The sequence below is a fragment of the Manis pentadactyla genome, chromosome 4 (genome assembly GCF_030020395.1).
Source record: "Manis pentadactyla isolate mManPen7 chromosome 4, mManPen7.hap1, whole genome shotgun sequence".
NCBI classification, from domain to species: Eukaryota; Metazoa; Chordata; class Mammalia; order Pholidota; family Manidae; genus Manis; species Manis pentadactyla.
In genome coordinates, this window is record NC_080022.1 from 118,829,797 (window position 1) to 118,851,208 (window position 21,412).

The 21,412-nt window shown below is 48.1% G+C and overlaps 2 protein-coding genes across 13 annotated transcripts in view; one reads left to right on the plus strand and one right to left on the minus strand.

Annotated features, from left to right (window-relative positions):
* The window catches only part of TNFRSF13B (TNF receptor superfamily member 13B), a 205,029-nt gene that overhangs the window by 179,354 nt on the left and 4,263 nt on the right, over nucleotides 1–21,412 (minus strand). The gene's annotated exons all lie outside the window — the stretch shown is intronic.
* MPRIP (myosin phosphatase Rho interacting protein) overlaps nucleotides 1–21,412 on the plus strand; it is a 171,480-nt gene that overhangs the window by 59,097 nt on the left and 90,971 nt on the right. The window contains exon 1 of one of the 12 annotated variants that reach the window (XM_057500766.1): nucleotides 5,650–5,775. The exons of the other annotated variants lie outside the window; for them this stretch is intronic. The gene's annotated coding sequence lies outside the window, so the exon portion shown is untranslated. Of the gene's footprint in view, nucleotides 1–5,649; nucleotides 5,776–21,412 lie in introns of those variants that run through there. 12 annotated transcript variants of the gene reach the window in all.

Consider the following 21,412-nt stretch of genomic DNA (forward strand, 5'->3'; position numbering starts at 1 on the left):
AAATTCATTCAACCCCCTTTAGTTCCATTAGGGTCACTTTACTGTGGTAGCCTGGAGCCAACCCATTACAGGCACACCTGGTCCCCAAGGTGTGCCTGTGATGACCCAGCACAGCGCCCGACATTCCCTGGCATGCTGGTAGCAGTTTACTGGGTGTACGTGGTGTGAGATACGCCAGAGGTGATCCTGCGTGGACCACATGTTCATGAGGTGTTCTGCACTGAGCCTGTGGCCATATAAGCTAGATGACGGTGAATTACCAGAATTTATTTTTCCTTTCCTGTTGGAGAGTTAGTTCTGTGCCCACGGTAGAGGACATGTAACGTGACGGGCACATGTTGTTCCCTGCCCTCCAGGTGGCTGTGCTTTCATCCATCCTTCCTGCTAACAGTCCAAGTCAAGCCTGGATGGGAAGCCACTCATACAGAACTGTTTCTTCATGCTCCCTTGTCCCTGTCACCTTCCTTCCCTGGCTGCTGGCAGAGTGCCTGTCCTTCATTGCAGGGGCAGAAGCCTAGTTGTTCCCTGTCACTCTGTCTCCTCTGGGAGCCCTCCATGCCCCCTCTGGGGGCTTGGTGAGCAGGCTGGGGCCGGGCCAGCCAGCTTGCTCCAGGGAGGCCTACTGAAACTGGGCCCGCCTTCCAGTTTTGCCTTCTGTCCTTTCCCCAAAAGAGAACTTGAGGCCCAGCAGCATGGGCCACCAGCTCTGTTCTTAAGTCCCCATTCTGTTACTTCCCTGAGGCCTCAGGGGCCCTGCTAGATTTTCTGTCTCAAAAGAAGCTTGCTCTGTGGGGATCCTTCCTGCTGCGGGAAGGGATCAGGGTATGGTGGGACCAAGAGGGGCCTTATTGTTTCCCAGTGCATCTGTGGGACAGTCCAGGTGTCCACTGTGTGTGTGTTGGTGTTTTCTCGTATGTTTCCTCTGTCATCACGGTTTCCCCACTTGAGGGCTACCTAAGCCTCTCATACAAAGGCCTAGAAATACTCTTGTTCACCCTCAGTTAGACACTAACTAATCTCATGCGACATAGCCTGAGAATGGGCATCGTCATCTTCCCAGGCCAGGCAGGGTGCCTTCTGTCCTGCAGGGAAGGCCCGAGGCTGCCATGGCCTGGACCAGCTCCCTGGCAATCTGTGCTCCTATTGCCTGCACGGCTGCCTTTTGACCCTAGAGTTGCCCTTTAGGGTCTTTGGCAGATGGAGGTTGGCAGGGTTACTCTTGAAACTGAGTAGGACCCCACCACCACCAAGAGCTGCTCTTCGGGCACAGGGGTAGGCTGCTCCAGCCCTCTGAGGACCGGGACGGGGAAGGGGAGGAAAGCCTGAACCTCCAGGGCTGGCTGGCAGACTCTGCCTCCAGGTCACATCCATTGACGCAGAAGTGGGCAGGTCTGTTACTTGGAGGAGGTGGTTTTCTTGGAGGTCCTTCCACGGAAGACCTTTTCTGACCATCTGAAATCCTGTAAGGAGATGTTTTCAAGCTCCAGGGGCTGCAGCTCTGCAGAAGGGGCAGTGCTATGATCTGGGTGGGGCCTTTTTGATACACTGTAGTTTTTTTATCTTTAAAGTAATTCCCACCCATATAGGGACATCTTCTGCCAAAGGGGGGCTTTTGAAAAACCTTTTATCAAAGTAAAACATACATACAGAAAGCACATACATCCTAAGGGTATAGCCTGAGGAATCGTTCCAACTGAGCACATGTGTAGCTGGCGCCTAGATCAGGAAGCCCATGTCTGCAGGTGGATGTAGGGAGCTCATCTGGGTAAATGTGGGGTGCTGTCCTGGGCCTCTGTGTCCACCTCAATCCTGCTGACACCTGACACAACAGAGGTACCCGGCACTTACTAGTCCGTTGAATGTCCAGATGAGTGAAGGAAACTTGATTCCTACGTGTGGATCTTTCTTGGTGAGCCTGTGATTGTTTCTGGGCATTTCTGCTTCTGGGCCCTTTGTGGTCCTCAGCAGAAGCGCCTCTGCCCTGAGGACCTGGTGGTGACTGGCAGCAGTGAGAACACAAAGCCCAGCCTGAGAGAGACTGTGGTCTTGAAATGTCGAGATGTGACTGTGAGAGAGGGTACCGGGAACACTTCTGCAAACCATGCTCCTAAATATCCTTCCCCAGCCCAGGCCTATCAGAAGCCCCACAAAGCCCCCAGGTCAGGAAAGGCCATCTTGCCCGCCCTGTGCTGAGCTCTGGGACCGGGCGGGCTCTGCCACAGTATTAGGGTTGGCCCGGAGCTGCATCCTCCTGAAAGCCTCCATGCCTCGGATCAGGCCAGCTGGGTGGGGAGCTGGTTCAGAGAGGCAGGTCAGCCCAGCTCATGCAAGACCTGTTTATCTCATAGGCTGGGTTTCCATTAGGGTTGAGGAGCACCATGAAAAAAGGACCCCATACATGCACAAAAATTGCTGCTAAGCCTCTTTAACTGGTCAATCTGTAAGTTTTCTCAACCTTGGAAGGACACATTGGAAATGGCAAATATGAAGAGAGAACCCAAAACATCCCTGTGTCAATGCAAAGCCCCAGGAAGTGCAAAGTTCTGAGAAATTGCTTGGGAATTTCTAGTAGGAAAAAGACAAGTGAGAGCATCCAAGAGGAGGACTTCCATCTCAAATGCAGGCCTTCCTGGAGTACTTGCAGAGCATCTCAGATCTTCATAAATCCTTTTGTTGGGGTAGTGAAGTCTTTGGAAGCAGAGTAAACTGAAGAGAAACTCAAGAGTCAAGCCCCCTTCTGACCGAAGGGTTTGCCTCTCCCACACAGTTAGTTACTTCTTTGCTTCTCTTGCCGCGTGGAGGTTGGACCAGGAGGGTGTCAGGCTTTGATATACTGCAGGCGTCCTACCCTGAGGGAGGGTGTTGGTGCGGGTGGGTTTTTTTCTGTGAATCGAGAAGCACATGGGTCTGGGAAGGACAGGGAGCTCCTTCAAGGCTGTGGTCTTACACCAGGCCAGTGACAAGGGAATCCAGGCAGTTGTTCCTGACTCCATGGCCTTTGGGCACAGGGCCTCCTGTCCTTAGGGGGTTTCGGGGCTCCCAGGGCTGGCCAGTTCCTTCTCTGAGAGTGCAGCCAGCACTCATGGGTGCAGCAGGGCACCCTGAATCTCATGCTGTTGCTGCAGATAGATGCCTGGGTCTGACTGCAGAGCAGGCTTCTTCTGCCCTTTGTCCAGGTACCCTGTTCCCCTAGTTTCTAGTGTCCTGGGGGCAGAGGGAAGAGCCAGAGGACCTTGGTTGTGGCTTAGCTTGTGTGCAGGCACACTAGGTGCACAGACCCCAGGCCATCCCTGGGGATCTCCTGCCACAGGCCTCAGGATACCCCTCTGCTCCCCTTGTGTTCCAAAACCTGGACAGCTGGGGAAGCCCAGTGATTCTTGATGGGTCACGCTCAGTCTCAAGTTTCTTTCTCCAGCTCATTTGTATTCTTGGAATAAATCTGAGAGCTTCTCCTCAAAGGGCAGTTTGAAGTCCTTTGGGCTTCCAGCTTGTACGGCTCCTGCTAAGCTGAGCCCTGTGGGGGTCCCAAGCCCATTTGATTGTGAAGCTCAGCAACATGGCTGACAGGAAAGGATGTGCAAGGGTGTGTGTGTGCATGTGTGTGCGGACACGTGCACTTTGTAGTTCAGCACATCACCTGTATTGGTGGCAAGCTTCCCCACACGTGCTGCACTCCGACCAGACACTTGCACGGAGCTGAAGCCAAAGGAATGGGGCCCAGAGCTCAGGGCAGAGACAGTCAAGGCAGGAGCCTGCCTCCTGAGTGGCCAATTCCTGGGGGCTCCTCCTGGGGTAGGGGCTTTCTTGGATTTTGCCGCCTTTCCTCACATGAAAGTGCCATATCCCTGGCCATATTTCTCACCTTTCACACATCTTGTAGGTGACATGGTTGCTGGCATGGTCTCTACCTTACCATTTTCCCCAGGTTCTCACAGTGTCTGGAGGAGTGAGGACTAAATCTCCCTGCTCCCTTTCTCCTCAGGCTGCCTGAAGGTACCATTTTCTTTGCTAACAGTGGCTGGCAGGGCCTTTTGGGGTGTTGAACAGAGCACTGGGTGCTGGTGCACTGTATGAAATCACATCTCTGGCACCACCTGCCCTCCCTCTGCAGCAAGCTCTTCACAGCTGTGCTTTGTCTCTGCTCTCCCTTCTGTCCTTGCTTTCCTCAGGCCCTCCTTGGCCCTGCCAGAAGCTGCGAGGGACTAAATACAGCTGGACAGCCAGCCTGGGACAGACGGCCAGCAGCAGAGCAGGGTCTGCCTTTAAGGCAGTTGTTCCCAACCTTGGTTGGACATTAGAAGTACTAGGGGATCTTTTAATAATTCTGATGCCAAGCCCCACCCCAGAAAATTTAAATCTGAGTGTTTGGGTATGGAACCTCTATTTAAAAATCTTCGCAGGTGATTCTGTTCAGCAAAAGTTGAGAGCCATTGCTTCAAACTCTAAAATCTTACAGTTTAAAACCGCTTGCCTTCCTTTTAGCCTCGCAGTTGATGCCCTGGTGCCCTAGAGCCTCCTTTTCCCACTTCCAATCCCAGTCCTGGGGGTGAGCCAGAGGGCCCTGCAGACGGAGCTTGGTGGATGTTGAGGCCCCAACAGCTGCATTGCATTCAATCTTGCTGTAGTAAACAGCAGCTTGTTTCCCTGTGTCTACCTGGCAAGCCTTTGGGCAGGAAAGTGACTAAACTGTGGGTTACAGCAGCACTCTATACCTTCCAGGCCAAGGCCGACTTGGAGGGGTGGCATCAGCTAAAGGCTGGGATGTGGGAATTTCCATATAAGGCCACCATTTCTCCTGCCTGCCTGCCTGCCAGCCTCCGCCTCCTCTTCAGAGAAGTTGCCTCCCACCTGGCCTCCTGTCTTGAGAAACAGCTCTGGTAAGGCTAGAATGGCAGCTCCTGCTAGGGGAGCCTTTAGCCTACACTCTCTTAACCTTCTGTGTCCTCTCCGTACTCCCTTGGTTTTCTCCTCTCCTTCCTTATCTAAAATGTCCTGGAAGACAGGGCTCAAAAGCTCACATGGAGGGTATAAAATATTCAGCTGAGATCTACTCCATCTACTGCTGAGCTCTTGGGAATACAGGAGACTCTGACAGGTTCTCCTCCAGCAGTTCACTGCCTGGGCTCCTTGCAGCAGGTAACCTTTGGGAACCAGAAGCGTCTTCAAGGCTGAAGGCAAAAGGAGCTATGCATGAGCGTTGTGCTCTAGGTGACCGAGTTCTTTCCCTGCGGATACTGGTAACAGTTGAAGCCAGTATGCATGTGTACAGGGATTGGACAATTACGTAAATGGGTGGGTTTGATGGGACCACTGTCAGAGGGGGAAGACACAGGCAGGCAAGGGGAGAAGCTGGAATGGTCCTGGTAGTGCTGGATCAGGATTAGAGAGAACAGTATATATAGCTTGACAGAACCCATGAGGAGAGGAAGGCAGGCAGGTGGCTGGCTGGCTGGAGGGTATGTGTATACGTGGGTTACATGGCATATGTTCCCTCGTTCTGTCAGTTGAGAAGGCCTAGATGCAGCAACACCATGAGAGTAATGCCCATACCTAGCACCTAGAACGTGGTCTCTAATCCCACTCTCCGGTAAACAGCACAGGGAGCCTGAGAGAAGTGACCAGTTTCCGGACCAGGGCAGGAAGTGTACGTGGTGAGCCTGGAGAACCTGGGAGTGGCAACAGCGAGGAAGCCCTGAGAATGCCCGTGTGCACCCTGACGGGTGTCAGAGACACAGGAACCGTCTGCACAGCCCTCCATGGCCAAAGCCAGAGCATGTGAGCAACAAAGCACATAATGTAATACTGGGTTACAGTGTATAAATTCCAGAGTCCATACTGATACAGGTAAATGACTGGATGGAGAAACAAGTGGGGAGGAGAGACACTCTCCTGTGGGCAGAACCCCAGATCATCTGGGTGGCTACTCCCTACTCCTTAGGTGCAGGCTGCATGCCAACTTCCCTGAGAGGACAGTGTGGGCGGGGGTAAATACAAACTGTAGAGTGCAGAAATGAACACAAGCTTAGCCAGGCATACAGGGTCAACCCCAGCGGTGCTGAGTCCTGTACCTAGGGTGTGACCTGAGGAGAAGGGTGCTTTGCCTCTGCGGTCTTCCTCCCCAAACCCACACCCCCTTCTAACCATGAGAGAACATCAGACAAATCCCAGTTGAGAGATGTGCTACAAAATAACCCGACCAGTGTCACCACAAATAGGGACAACAAGTGCAAGTCTGAGAGACTGTCACAGCCTAGCGGAGGCTAGGGGGAAGCCACAACTACATGTAACGTGGGATCCTGGAACACAAAAGGTACGTTAGGAAAAAACTAAGGAAATCTGAACAAAGTATGCACTTTAATCATCATGAACCACTATTGGTTTATTAATTGTGAGAAAAGAACCATACTAGTGTAAAGTGTTATTGATAGGGTGACTTGGGTGAAGGCTATATGGGAACTCTTTGTAATAGCTTCACAATTTTTCTGTAAATCTAAATCTCTCCTGAAATTAAAAGTTTATTGAAAAGGTAAAAAAAGAAGTAGTGGAAATTGGAAGAAAGAGGAAGTTGCTGGGCAGCTGGGGAAGGCTGGGAAATGAGGTGCCACTGGAACTGCCCTCCAAGGAAGACAGGGCCCTGCCTCCTGGCCAGGAGGCCTAGGCAGGCATCCAGCACAAGGCAAGGGGGCTGGAGTCACAGGATGGCAGCTGGAAGGTGGGTGGGCTCCTGTCAAGGTCAGCGCATTACCAAGGGCTTTCCCTCCATCTCCCAGTGGCCTGGCCACCCTGCTGCTGTGGCATGTTTATCCAGGAGCCTCCACAGTGGGAGGCCTGGTGATGGCAGCGAGTGAGAGGTCACCTTGGGGAATAAGGCTTAAACCAGCATCCTTCTCAGGACTAGTGCTTTAGCTACAAGAATCTCTTTCAGACTCTTCAGTCTGATTAAACCAAGGCAGCAGGACCCAAATGGGAGGAATAGAGGTGGAGCCCTCCATGGCACACCATCAGCACTTGGAGGCCTGGCAGCCTTTCCACTTTCCCTCTTCCTCTCACGCCGAGCTTGGCTCAGGCCTGAGCCCCAGTGTCCTTCTGTCTGTCCTTGCGCCCTCCCACACCAGCTCTTGGCCCCTTACCCCTGCTGCAGGGAGACCTTTCCCACCTAGACTATTCAGAATGGCCTCTGGCTCCAAATTCCTTCATCCACCTCTGCTGCATCTTCACTGTGACCCTTAACTGCTGCATAACACACTAAATGCATTGTTATTTACGTTATGTGTCTGGCTGCACACTGGAAGGCCTGCTTCACGAGGCAGAGGTTTTTTGTCAGCTTTCTTGGCTTTGTTTCCCTTGCCTGGAATGGTGTTGGGCATACAGTAGGTGCTCAGTAAATAGCCACGAAGAGGATGAATGCTGTTGGTAGCAGCTGCTTTGCTTTTCTGAGTGTTTTTCATATAACTGCAATGGAGATGAGGCCAGCCTCAAATTTATGAGGAAAAAATGTTCATTTATCAAAGGACCCTTAGTAAATATGCTTCCTCGTCTCCAGCTGAACTCCATCTCTGCAGCTCTTGCCCTCTGAGCCTGGCTCTTCTCATGCGGACCTCATCAGGCAGATCCGATCCTGGTGCCATGAGAAGCCTTTAAAATTCTTGACTTCCCCATTCTTGGGGCCCTTGCACCCCACCTCCCACAGGACGTGCTCAGACCTTGATCTCAGTGCAATCTCACTGTGGCGGGTGCCCTGTCTGACTCATCACTGTATCCCTGGGGCCTGGCGTCCAGCGCACGTTTGTCATGCTAACGATCTTTGGGGACAGTGGCCCTGTCCTGTATCCACAGCGCCTCAACCAACCCTCCTCCTCCAGGTTAAACAGCCCTGGCTTCCTCAGTCTGCTCCTGGAGCACCCATGGGGGTTCCTTTTCCCCGTGGCTTGTCACTCATGGGGACCAGTCCTGTTTCTTTTTGGCCTTTGTTGAGTTTTAACATGCAAGCCCTGTCCCCAAGCCACCTTCTCTGTGCTCCCTCCTCTGCTGGAGGAAGATGATCTCTTGGGCTAGGACCGCATGGAGAGGCATTTCAGAGCAGCATGGGGACAGAGAGGAAGCAAGGGTGGACAGAGCTAGCTGCCAGGCTATGTGTAAGCCAGCAGAGGAACACAGGCCTCAGAACTGGGGTATTTCTGCAGGTGGCACCAACACTAGCCTTCCTGCTCCCAAGTCACCAGCTCTCCCTCCCCCGGCCCCAGGGAGCCACCTGGTGGCTCTGGGCTGAGTGGGTCAAGTCGGCACTGCTCGCTTGCCTGTGTGCCCGTGGGTCATTTAGCTCCTCAGGGGCTTCCTTGCCTGCTGGGTACATGACATCTTGGACCCTCCAGGTCTAACGAGCGTGACTCTTTGCTGGAAGAAAGCAATCTCTGTTGATAAGTGACATAGGACTCTCAACACAAATATGCGGGTTCCATCTTCCTTGCATCAGAGAAGAAAGCTGAGTTCTTTCCATTATCTCCATCCTCATTGCTCTCCCTCTTCCTCAGACTCTGCCCCGTGAGACTGCTCTTGGTCTGTCCTTCACCCCTGCACCCGTCCTCTTCCCTGTCTTGCCCGACCCCTGCACCCAGCAAGGCCAGCCTGTCAGCCTTTAGCTGTCTCCAGACCTTTCCAGCCCTGAGAGCCGAATGGACCTTGGGTTCTCTGTCTCTAGCCCTCGTGAGCTTTGGGTGCCATCCATCTGGGGCTTCTGCGGTTGCTGCCTGAACTCTCATGCTCTGGGGGTGGCTGTAGTAAAGGCTTAGGGATGGCGGCTTGATTTCCTCACAAAGCCAGCTTCCAAATGGCTGCTGGCCCTTGCTCTCTGCCATCTCTGCCTCTGCTGCTCCACTTCCTTTCTTGTCCTGCCTGCCTGAGTCCCATTGCTGTGGCATTAGCCTAAAACAGTCTGTGTTCTATGAAGGCAGGGAGATAGAAATGCCAGAGAAAGTAGCTGGAATATATGTGAAGAACAGAAAAAAGGCATAAAAGAAATTTAGTTTTTTAGCACCAGTTCAAGTCATTGAGGCCTAAATCAAAGAGTCATCCCTGTTTGCTCTTTTTTCTACCCACCTCAAGTCCTTTAGGCTCTACTATCAACATCTCCTGAATCCAACCACTGTTTACCCCACAGCTGTTAACACTGCAGTCTGGGCCACTGTTTCCTCTGCCGGCCTCATGTGTCTGGGGTTAAGAGTACTCTTGTGAGCCACAATCAGGTTGCCCCCTTCCCTGAGCACACCTCCACAGCAGAGTGTGTTCTCCAGGTCAGCAGCCTGTGGCCACCTTGGACCCCTTTGCCCCAGCCCTGTCAGCAGTCCCTCCCACCAGCTACCTCAAGCCAGACCCAGTCTGTCCCTGCCTGGGGACGCTCCTTCACCTGGCCTCTGCTTGGATTCATGTGTCCACCTGCCCAGCATTCCACTCCCTGAACTTGCTTTCCTGTCATCCCTGTCACTTACTGCCACCTGAGATAGAATAGTTCTATTTATCTTCATCACCCCAAGAATAAAGTGAGCTTTTCTAAGGCCCTTTGTCCTGTTCAGCACCATCCCAAAACTGCCTGGCACAAAGCTAGTGCTCAGTAAATGTCCATTGTCTACACCCAAATGTTTGTCCCGAGAGTTCTAAAATGATCACATGGTCTTTCATTTAGACAGGGTCTTGAAAACTTCCTCTCTTGCTGTCACTAGGTGTGATGATAAATGTAAAGTTCCCACATTTCTGAGAACTAAGGGGCCACTGTCACAGAGGTCCAGATGTGAGTCAGACAGGTGATAATATACTTCCTCCGGGAGTCTTGTAGGCCAGCTCCCTAAGCTCACTAGGAGCAGAGGCTGAGACAAGGGGCATTTGTGCAGAAAGGCAGAAGAACTTGGAAGAGGATGAAGGGGCACAGGTGTCAGGTGGGAACCAAGAGACAAAAAATTATAAAGGCAGGTTTAGTGGTTCTGCTGACAGTGAGGGAGATGGATTTACTGCAAGGGCTGGAGCCAAGGAAGGAAGCTTCCTGGTTCTGGGATGAACCAGGCCAGAGTGCTAAACTACCAGTCCTGGTTAAGTCAGGAGGCTCATACCTATAGTGGATGCTTGTTTGCATGTAGTTTGTACCTGAGATCACCACAGCTTCCAGGAAAACAGTTCTCATGTAATCAGGCTCAGCTATGGAGTGGGGTATTGATACTCCACAATCAGAACGGCGAAATTCTGGGGATCCATACTGTGGAGAGGCCGCCGCTCCTGCTCTTGAGCTGAGGATTGGAAATGGAGAGGTAAGAAGCTAGGGGGTGGGAGGGCTGAAGTCTGTGCCCCCTGAAGCCTCTGTTTTGTACCTACTTGAGAGAGCTTCACATGTGGCTACTGTGAATCAGGCCAGAGTTGGCCAGGCCCCATCTATAGGATGAGCGCTTCCACCTGATGAGTGTGTTGGCCTAAATGAGTTATTTCTTTCTGCCGGTTGCCTTGTGTCTGTACCCACCGTTCATGTTGTTATTCCCAACATGGTAATCCAAGTTGGCCTGGACACTTTGTTCTGTGTGCGTGTGTGTGTTCTCAGATATATATAACATAAAATTTACCATCTTAACCATTTTTTTAGTATGCAGTTCAGTGGCATTATTCACATTGTTGTGCAGCCATCACTGCATTCCATCTCCAGAACTTTTTCGTCTTCCCAAACTAAAGCTCCAAACCCATTAAACACTAATATTCATCCTTTTGTATCTAGTGTATTTCATTTAATATAATGTGTTCATGGTTCATCCATGTGGCTTGAGCTTGTGTCAGAATTTCATTCCTTTTTATGGCTGAATAATATTCCATCATATTGATATGCCACTTTATTGTTTATCCATATATCCATTAGTGGATTGTTTCCACCTTTAGGCTATTGTGAATGCTGCTGTTTTGAGTGTACAAATATCTGATTGAGTCCCTGCTTTCTACTGGGTATATAATCTAAAAGTGGAATTGCTGGATGACATGGCAATTTTAAGTTTAATTTTTTTTTTTAGTAACTGCCAAGTTGTTTTCCACAGTAACTGCACTATTTTATTTTCCCACCAGCAGTGCACAAGGGTTCCAGTTTATTCACAGCCTCAACAACACTCATCATTCCCTGCTTTTTAAAATTTTAGCCATCCTAGTAGGTGAGAAATGGTATCTCATTGTGGCTTTAACTGCACTTTCCTAATAACTAGTGATGTTGAGCATCTTCTCCTGTGCTTATTGACCATTGGTATATCTTCTTTGGAGAAACGTCTGCTTGTCTTTAGCCCATTATTAATTGTTTGGGTTTTTTTGTGGTTTTTTGGTATCAATAACCTACAATTACATGAGCAACATTATGGTTACTAGACTCCCCCCATTATCAAGTCCCCACCACATACTCCATTACAGTCACTGCCCATCAGCGTAGTAAGATGCTGTAGAGTCACTACTTATCTTCTCTGTGTTGTACAGACTTCCCCGTGCCCGCCCCCTACATTATGTGTGCTAATCATAATGCCCCTTTTTCACCCTTATCCCTCCCTTCCCACCCGTCCTCCCCAGTCCCTTTCCCTTTGGTAACTGTTAGTCCATTCTTGGGTTCTGTGAGTCTGCTGCTGTTTTCTTCCTTCAGTTTTTTCTTTGTTCTTATACTCCACAGATGAGTGAAATCATTTGATACATGTCTTTCCCAACTTAGCTTATTTCACTAAGCATAATATCCTTTAGCTCCATCCATGTTGTTGCAAATGGTAGGATTTGTTTTCTTCTTATGGCTGAATAATATTCCATTGTATATATGTACCACTTCTTCTTTATCCATTCATCTACTGATGGACACTTAGGTTGCTTCCATTTCTTGGCTATTGTAAATAGTGCTGCGATAAACATAGGGGTGCATATGTCCTTTTCAAACTGGGCTGCTGCATTCTTAGGGGAAATTCCTAGAAGTGGAATTTCTGGGTCAAATAGTATTTCTATTTTAGCTTTTTAAGGAACCTCCATACTGCTTTCCACAATGGTTTAACTAATTTGCATTCCCACGAGCAATTACCCCTTTCTCCACATCCCCTCCAGCATTTGTTCTTGTTTGTCTTTTGGATGGTGGCCATCCTAACTGGTATGAGGTGATAACTCATTGTGGTTTTAATTTGCATTTCTCTGATGACTAGCGATGTGGAGCATCTTTTCATGTGCCTGTTGGCCATCTGAATTTCTTCTTTGGAGAACTGTTCAGCTCCTCTGCCCATTTTTTAATGGGATTATTTGCTTTTTGTTTGTTGAGGTGCATGAGCTCTTTATATATTTTGGATGTCAAGCCTTTATCGGATCTGTCATTTATGAATATATTCTCCCATACTGTAGGGTACCTTTTTTGGTTCTATTGATGGTGTCCTTTACTGTACAGAAGCTTTTCAGCTTGATATAGTCCCACTTGTTCATTTTTGCTTCTGTTCCCCTTGCCGGGGAGATATGTTCATGAAGAAGTTGCTCATGTTTATGTCCAAGAGATTTTTGCCTGTGTTTTTTTCTAAGAGTTTTATGGTTTCATGGCTTACATTCAGGTCTTTGATCCATTTTGAATTTACTTTTGTGTATGGGGTTAGACAATGATCCAGTTTCATTCTCTTACATGTAGCTGTCCAGTTTTGCCAACACCAGCTGTTGAAGAGGCTGTCATTTCCCCATTGTATGTCCATGGCTCTTTATTGTATCTTAATTGACCATATATTAATATCTGGGCTCTTTATTCTGTTCCACTGGTCTGTGGGTCTGTTCTTGTGCCAGTACCAAATTGTCTTGATTACTGTGGCTTTGTAGTAGAGCTTCAACAGGGAGCGTAATTCCCCCCACTTTATTCTTCCTTATCAGATTGCTTTGGCTATTCAGAGTCTTTTGTGTTTCCATATGAATTTTTGAACTATTTGTTCTAGTTCATTGAAGAATGCTATTGGTATTTTGAAAGGGATTGCATTGAATCTGTAGATTCCTTTAGGCAGGATGGCCATTTTGACAATATTAATTCTTCCTATCCATGAGCACGGGATGTGTTTCCATTTATTGGTATCTTCTTTAATTTCTCTCATGAATGTCTTGTAGTTTTCAGGGAATAGGTCTTTCACTTCCTTGGTTAGGTTTATTCCTAGGTATTTTATTCTTTTTGATGCAGTTGTGAATGGAATTGTTTTCCTGATTTCTCTTTCTGCTAGTTCTTTGTTAGTCTATAGAAATGCAACAGATTTCTGTGTATTAATTTTGTATCCCATAACTTTGCTGAATTCAGATATTAGACCTAGTCATTTTGGAGTGGATTCTTTAGGGTTTTTTATGTACAATATCATGTCATCTGCAAACAGTGACAGTTTAATTTCTTCCTTATCCATCTGGATGCCTTTTATTTCTTTGTGTTGTCTGATTGCTGTGGCTAGGACCTCCAGTACTATGCTGAATAAAAGTGGGGAGAGTGGGCATCCTTGTCTTGTTCCCAATCTTAAAGGAAAAGCTTTCAGCTTCTCACTGTTAAGTATGATATTGGCTGTGGGTTTGGCATATATGGCCTTTATTATGTTGAGGTACTTGCCCTCTATACCCATTTTGTTGAGAGCTTTTATCATGAATGGATGTTGAATTTTGTTGAATGCTTTTTCTGCATCTATGAAGATGATCATGTGGTTTTTGTCCTTCTTTTTGTTGATGTGGTGGATGATGTTGATAGATTTTCGAATATTGTACCATCCTTGCATCCCTGAGATGAATCCCACTTGATCATGGTGTATGATCCTCTTTAAGTATTTTTTGAATTTGGTTTGCTAACATTTTGCTGAGTATTTTTGCATGTATGTTCATCAGGGATATTGGTCTGTAATTTTCTTTTTTGATGGGGTCTTTGCCTGGTTTTGGTATTAGAGTGATGCTGGCTTCATAGAATGAGTTTGGAAGTATTCCTTGCTCTTCTATTTTTTTGGAAAACTTTAAGGAGAATGGGTATTATGTCTTGTCTATATGTCTGATAAAATTCAGCAGTGAATCCATCTGGCCTGGGAGTTTTTATCTGGAGTAGTTTTTGGATTACCGATTCCAGTTGCTGGTAATTGGTCTGTTTAGATTGTCTGTTTCTTCCTTGGTCAGTCTTGGAAGGTTGTGTTTTTCTAGGAAGTAGTCTGTTTCTTCTAGGTTACCCAGTTTGTTAGCATATCGATTTTCATAGTATTCTCTAAGAATTCTTTGTATTTCTGTGGTGTTCATCATGATTTTTCTTTTCTCATTTCTGATTCTGTTTATGTGTGTAGATTCTCTTTTTCTCTTAGTCTGACTAGGGGTTTATCTATTTTGTTTATTTCCTCAAAGAACCAGCTCTTGGTTTCATTGATTTTTTTCTATTGTTTTATTCTTCTCAATTTTATTTATTTCTTCTCTGATCTTTATTATGTCCCTCTTTATGCTGACTTTGGGCCTCATTTGTTCTTCTTCTTCCAGTTTCAATAATTGTGACTTCAGACTATTCATTTGAGATTGTTCTTCCTTCTTTAAATAGGCCTGGATTGCTATATACTTTCCTCTTAGAACTGCATTAACTGCATCCCACAGAAGTTGGAGCTTTGTGCTGTTGTTGTGATTTGTCTCCATATATTACTTGATCTCTGTTTAAATTTGGTCATTGATCCATTGATTATTTAGGAGCGTGTTGTTAAGCCTCCATGTGTTTGTGAGCCTTTTTGTTTTCTTTGTACAATTTATTTCTAGTTTTATACCTTTGTGATCTGAAAAGTTGGTTGGTAGAATTTCAATCTTTTTGAATTTGCTGAGGCTCTTTTTGTGGCCTAGTATGTGGTCTGTTCTGGAAAATATTCCATGTGCACTTGAGAAGAATGTATATCCTGCTGCTTTTGGGTGTAGAGTTCTGTGGATGTCTGTTAGGTCCATCTGTTCTAGTGTGTTGTTCAGTGCCTCTGTGTCCTTACTTATTTTCTGTCTGGTGGATCTGTCCTTTGGAGTGAGTGGTGTGTTGAAGTCTCCTAAAATGAATGCATTGCATTCTATTTCCTCCTTTAATTCTGTTAGTATTTGTTTCACATATGTGGGTACTTCTGTGTTGGGTGCATATATATTTATAATGGTTATATCCTCTTGTTGGACTGCCCCCTTTATCGTTATGTATTGTCCTTCTTTATTTCTTGTTACTTTATTTGTTTTGAAGTCTATTTTGTCTGATACAAGTTCTGCAACACCTGTCTTTTTCTCTCTGTTGTTTGCATGAAGTATCTTTTTCCATCCCTTCACTTTTAGTCTGTGCATGTCTTCAGGTTTGAGGTGAGTCTCTTGTAATCAGCATATGGATGGATCTTGCTTTTTTATCCATTCTATTACTCTGTGTCTTTTGATTGGTGCATTCAGTCCATTTACATTTAGGGTGATTATTGAAAGATATGTACTTTTTTGCCATTGCAGGCTTTGGATTCGTGGTTACCAAAGGTTCAAGGGAAGCTTCTTTACTATCTAACCATCTAACTTTAACTCACTTATTACACTATTATAAACACAGTCTGATGATTCTTTATTTCTCTCCCTTCTTATTCCTCCTCCTCCCCTCTTTATATGTTAGGTGTTTTATTCTGTACTCTTTTTTGTTTCCTTTGACTGCTCTGTGGATAGCTGCTTTTATTTTTTGCCTTTAGTTAGTATTTGGTTGGTTTGGTTTCTTTGCTGTGATTTTATTTTCTCTGGTGACATCTATTTAGCCTTAGGAGTGCTTCCATCTAGAGCATTCCCTTTAAAATACCCCATAGAGGTGGTTTTTGGGAGGCAAATTCCCTCAGCTTTTGCTTTCTGGGAATTGTTTAATCCCTCCTTCATATTTAAATGATAATTGTGCTGGGTACAGTATTCTTGGTTCAAGGCCCTTCTGTTTCATTGCAATAAATATATCATACCATTCTCTTCTGGGCTTTAAGGTTTCTGTTAAGAAGTCTGATGATAACCTGATGGGTTCTCCTTTGTAGGTGATCTTTTTTCTCTCTCTGGCTACCTTTAATACCCTGTCGTTGTCTTTGATCTTTGCCATTTTAATTATTGTATGTCTTGGTGTTGTCCTCCTTGGGTCCCTGTGTTAGGAGATCTGTGGGCCTCCATGGTCTGAGAGCCTATTTCCTCCCCCAGTTTGGGGAAGTTTTCCACAATTATTTCTTCAAAGACACTTCCTATCCCTTTTTCTCTCTTCTTCTTCTGGTACCCCTATTGTGTGAATATTGTTCCGTTTGGATTGGTCACACAGTTCTCTTAATATTCTTTCATTCCTAGAGATTCTTTTATCTCTCTCTGCCTCAGCTTCTCTGTATTCCTGTTCTCTGTTTTCTATTCCATTAACAGTCTCTTGCAACTCATCCAGTCTGCTCTTAAGTCCTTCTATTGATTGTTTCATTTCTGTTATCTCCCTCCAGACTTCATCCCTTAGCTTTTGCATATTTCTCTACAGCTCCATCAGCATGTTTATGACTTTTATTTTGAATTCTTTTTTAGGAAGATTGGTTATATCTATCTCGTCAGGCCTCCTCTCTGGTGTTGTTAGAGTGATTTTTGACTGGACCAGGTTTTTCTCCCTTTTCATGGTGATAGAAGTGATTTCTGGCAGGTGGCATGTGTGTCAGCTGGGAGAACAAAGTCTTTTCCTGCTTGCTGGTCGCCTTACCCTTCTCCCCTGCCTGTGCCGCTTACCTGCACACTGGGAGCAGTCTCTGGATTAATTCCCTGAGCTGCCATGGGCGGGGCGGCCCTCAGGATAGTCTAGGGCACTGCGAGGGGTTGCACATGCACCAGGTGTTTCCTCCTGTGAGAATGGCACCCCTTCGTGCCTTCCGGACCTTGCCCCGGCTTCCTCTGCCTGTGCCAGGCAGCTGCACATAGGCAGCAGCCTCTGGATCTGTCCTGGTTAGCTGCACACTGGGAGGAGACTCTGGGTGGTTGCTGTGCATGGGACTGCCCTCAGCTTGTCTGCAGCAGTGGTGGGTCACCTGGTTTGCTTGCAGCACCAGCACCGGGGAATGAACGGCAGGATGCTTATCACCGTGAGGGGCTTCAGAGCTGCGTTGCCATCCAGGAGGTTAGGGCACCTGAAGTCCCTTAAGGTTCCCAGCCTGCTGGGCTAAGTGTACCAGGACGATTTTGTCAGGCTGTTAAGGCTTTGTCCCTTTAAGACTTCTAAAAAGTGCCCACTTTTCTTTTGTCCCAGGGGACCTGGCTGTGGGGATCTGCCTGCAGTCTCTGTCTAGGATGTTACTTTTCTGTTTCTCTAATATTCAGTACACGATGCAATGTGTGTCTGTGCTCCCAGTGCAGGTTACTAGGGCTGGTTATTTAGCAGTCCTGTGCTTCCACTCCCACCCCACTCTGATTCTTCTCCTCCCGCCGGTGGGCTGGGGTGGGGTGAGGGCTCAGGTCCCGCTGTGTCACGGCTTTGTATCTACTCTCTTAGTGAGATGCTGGGTTCTCGCAGGTGTAGATGTAGCCTGGCTGTTGTACTGTATCTTCTGGTCTCTCTTTTAGGAATAGTTGTATTTGCTGTATTTTCAAAAATATACATGGTTTTGGGAAGAGATTTCTGCCGCCATTTCGAGCGCCCCCCCCTCCTGTTTTTTTGCTCTTGAGTTGTGGGAGTTCTTTATATATTCTGGATATTAATCCTTTATCAGATGTGTGCTTGGCAGATGTTTTCTCCCATTCTGTGGGTTGCCTTTTCTCTCTTTTAATAGTGTTCTTAGAGAACCAAAAGTTTTTATTGTAATGAAGCCCAGCTAATATTTTTTCTTTTGTTCCTTGTGCTTTTGGTATCATAGTCAAGAAATCTTTGTCAATGCAGTGTATGAAGCCATTGCCCTTGGTCGCCTTCTACAAGTTTTATAACTTTTGCTCTTACATTTAGGCCTTTGACCTAGTTGAGGTTAGTTGTTTTATATGGTGTAGTGGACACTTGGTTCCTGTGCAGTCCTCCTACCTAGGTGGGGTGAGGGGGATGAAAGCACCTGGGTGGGGTGAGGGGGTTGAAATCTGTTCCTCTCTGCATTCCTCTGCCCCAGTCTTAGGGGCAAGATGAGCCTTGGCTGGGTGGTGATGGTTTCCCAAGGAAAGCTTTCCTGGCAGGGGCCCCTTGGCTGCTTGGCAAGAGCCACCGCATCTTGCTGCCCAGCCAGCAGCCTGAGCTAGTAGGCCAGTCTAGCACAGCAGGTGTGAGAAGGAACTTCCTAGCCTTGGCAGCAAGTGAAAAGGGTCCTTGTTCTTTTCTCTCTTAAAAAAATAAGTGCAGCCAACCCTAACAATGCCCTGGGAAGGCAGGGAGTTTGGCTGGTGGACAGAGCCCTGACTGAGTCGTTTCTGCAGCCACCACCTGCTCCCCCAGAGTGCCTCAGCATGCACAGTGTCCCTCTCCCTCGGCCCTCTCCTCTTCCTGCAGCTCCAAGGCTGCAGCTATTGCTGCTGGGGGTACACATGCTCCCACATCTCCTGGGCACCTTCCTGCCAAGCCCCTGGAAGCCCTGAATGCCTCAGCCCACACTGCTTCTGGATGAGGCCAGAGCTGGGTCTTGAAAGGAGGACCTCCTAGGGGCCGGAGCACCTGCTCAGCCAGTATCATCTCTGGCAAGGACCACCTTCTGACAGAGTGCTAGGTCTGCCCTCCACAGAGACTCATGTTGTCAGGGCCTAGTAGATGAAGTTAGCTCCTAGGCCCTAGCTACTATACTCCCTGGCTCATTCTGCAGGAGAGGCAATCTGTCGAGCAGGTTAGAGTCCGATACCTGGTGCCAGTTCTCATGCCTCTCTGGGCCTCAGTTTCTGCTCTAGAATTTAGGGCAGGGAAGGGGCATCAGATGCCTTCCAGGCCTGGGACGGAGGCAGTGGGCATTATGAGATCTTCCTGCAGGTGCCTGCGTAGAGCTGCACAGGCTTCTTGAAGGGCCTAGTCTTCCAGCAGCCACACCCACCTTGCTTATTTTCTGTATCTGCAATATTTTGTTTTCTTTATAAGTATACAAGTCATTATCTTTTAATGTATTCACAGAGTGGTGCAACTATCACCACAATCTGATTTTAGAACATTTGTCACCCTTCCCCAAAGAAACCTTGCGCTCCTTTGCTGTTACTCCTTAATTCTTCCCCAGCTCTGTGACCACTGATCTACTCGCCATCTCTGTCGATTTACCTGTTCTGGACATTTCATATAAATGGAATTATGTGGTATCACCACGCTTACATCTTGCCTTTCAACTTTTTCATCCGCTAGTTGCTATAGCTGACCCGTAAGTGAACATGGGACCACAGGCGGGATCCTTCTCTTCAGAGGGGACAGGGCATCCATCCGGGAGGTGGGGGATATGAGGCAAGCATTTCCCCTGGGGGAAGCCTGCAAAGGAGGCCTGTGAAGTGGGTGGCTGTGGGTCACCCAGGCCTGTGAGCAGTGACTGGAGGTGAGGCTGGAGCTGTTGGGGGCCTCAGACACAGGGCAGAGAGAGAGAGCTTGTCCTTTGACTTTGCGAGCAGCTGAGCCAGAGACTCATGGAAGTTCCTGCTGGTGACCACAGGGAAACCAATGTGCCTGAGGTGGCCTAGCCATGGGTTCCCGTAGTTGAACAGTACCAAGGTGCTGAGTGCCATGCCTGGGAGAGTAGACTGCAGAAGTGTCTGGGAAGCCAGACTCTTATCTGAGCTGCTCAGCTGCCCTTGGATAAATACCTCCATTGGGCCCATCATTTTCAAGAGCCTGCTGTTAGCATCTTAGGGTCAGCAGCTGCCTCCTTCATCAGCACAGAGGCCTACCTAGCTTTCCCTCCCTGGTCAGGGAGAGAGTTGTCCATGATGCCTAGAGCTCCTTCCGGTCCAGCTGGGCCAGTTCTCTCTCCACTCTGCTGACCTTCTTTCCACCTCAGGGTGAGAGACAGTTGTGCCCAGCCTTTCCTCCCTTCTTACCATGGGCAGTTGTTCAGGAAAATATGTTGAGTGCCCTGTCTTCTTGCCTTGGTGGGGAGTGCTGTGTGTGCACTGCGCCCAGGGAAGAGGCGTTCTGGGCCGCGTGCTAGCCCTGCGCCCTTATGTGTGTACCACGCCCAGGGGAGAGGCTTCCTGGGTCACGTGCTAGCCCTGCACCCTTGTGTGTGCATTGTGCCCAGGGGAGAGGGGTCCTGGGCCACGTGCTAGCCCTGCACCCCTGTGTGTGCACTGCACCCAGAGGAGAGGCATCCTGGGCCACGTGCTAGCCCTGAGCCCCTGTGTGTGCACTGTGCCCAGAGGAGAGGCGTCCTGGGCCGCGTGCTAGCCCTGCGCCCTTGTGTGTGCACCGTGCCCAGGGGAGAGGCGTTGTGGGCCGTGTGCTAGCCCTGCACCCTTGTGTGCGCATTGAGCCCAGGGGAGAGGCGTCCTGGGCCGCGTGCTAGCCCTGCGCCCTTGTGTGCGCATTGCGCCCAGGGGAGAGGCGTCCTGGGCCACGTGCTAGCCCTGCACCCTTGTGTGTGCACCGTGCCCAGGGGAGAGGTGTCCTGGGCCGCGTGCTAGCCCTGCACTCTTGTGTGTGCACTGCGCCCAGAGGAGAGGTGTTCCGGGCTGTTTGCTTGCCCTGCGCCCTTGCTTCATGGGAACAGCGTCATCTCTGGTCTTGTGAGAACCCTGTCAGGTGAGGGATTTCTTTTATTGTTAAAATACACAGAGTATTTTAACACTGTTAAATTCACTGTTTTAACCACTTTAAAGTGTAGACTTCAGTGGCACTCAGTAAAGTGCAGCCATCACCACTGTTCAGTTCCAGAACTTCTCATTGCTCCAAATGAAATCCCACACCCATCCCCCACCCCCCTGCCCCCAGCCCCTGGCAGCCAGTCTGCTTCCTGTCTCTGTGAATTTACTTGCTGATACTTCATCAAAATTGAATCATACAGTGTTTGTCTCTTTGTGTCTAGCTTCTTTCACTTAGCATAATGTTTTCAAGGTTCATCTGTATTGAAGCATGTCTCAGCATTTTATTCTTTTTATGATTGAATAATACTCTGTTGTGTGGTCATACCACATTTTCTTTATCCATATGTCCATTGGTGGACATTTAGGCTGTTTTCTACCCTTTAGCTATTGCAAGTTTTTGTTTAAATACCTGTTTTCAGTTTTTTTGGGTATAAACCTAGGAGTAGAATTCCTGGGTCTTATGGTAACTCCATGTCTCACTTTTTGAGGCTCCACCAGCAATTTTCCACAGCAGTTACTCCATTTTACATTGGAAGTGACATATCTTTACCCCTACTTTACCCTTTTGGAAACTGAATCTCACAATTTGCAATGTTCCAAAGATTACAGAGATGCTGTATAGCGCGTTGGGATTCTGTTCCAAGGGTGGAGCTCTTCTTGCTAGTGGGCTCAAGAAACGTAACCC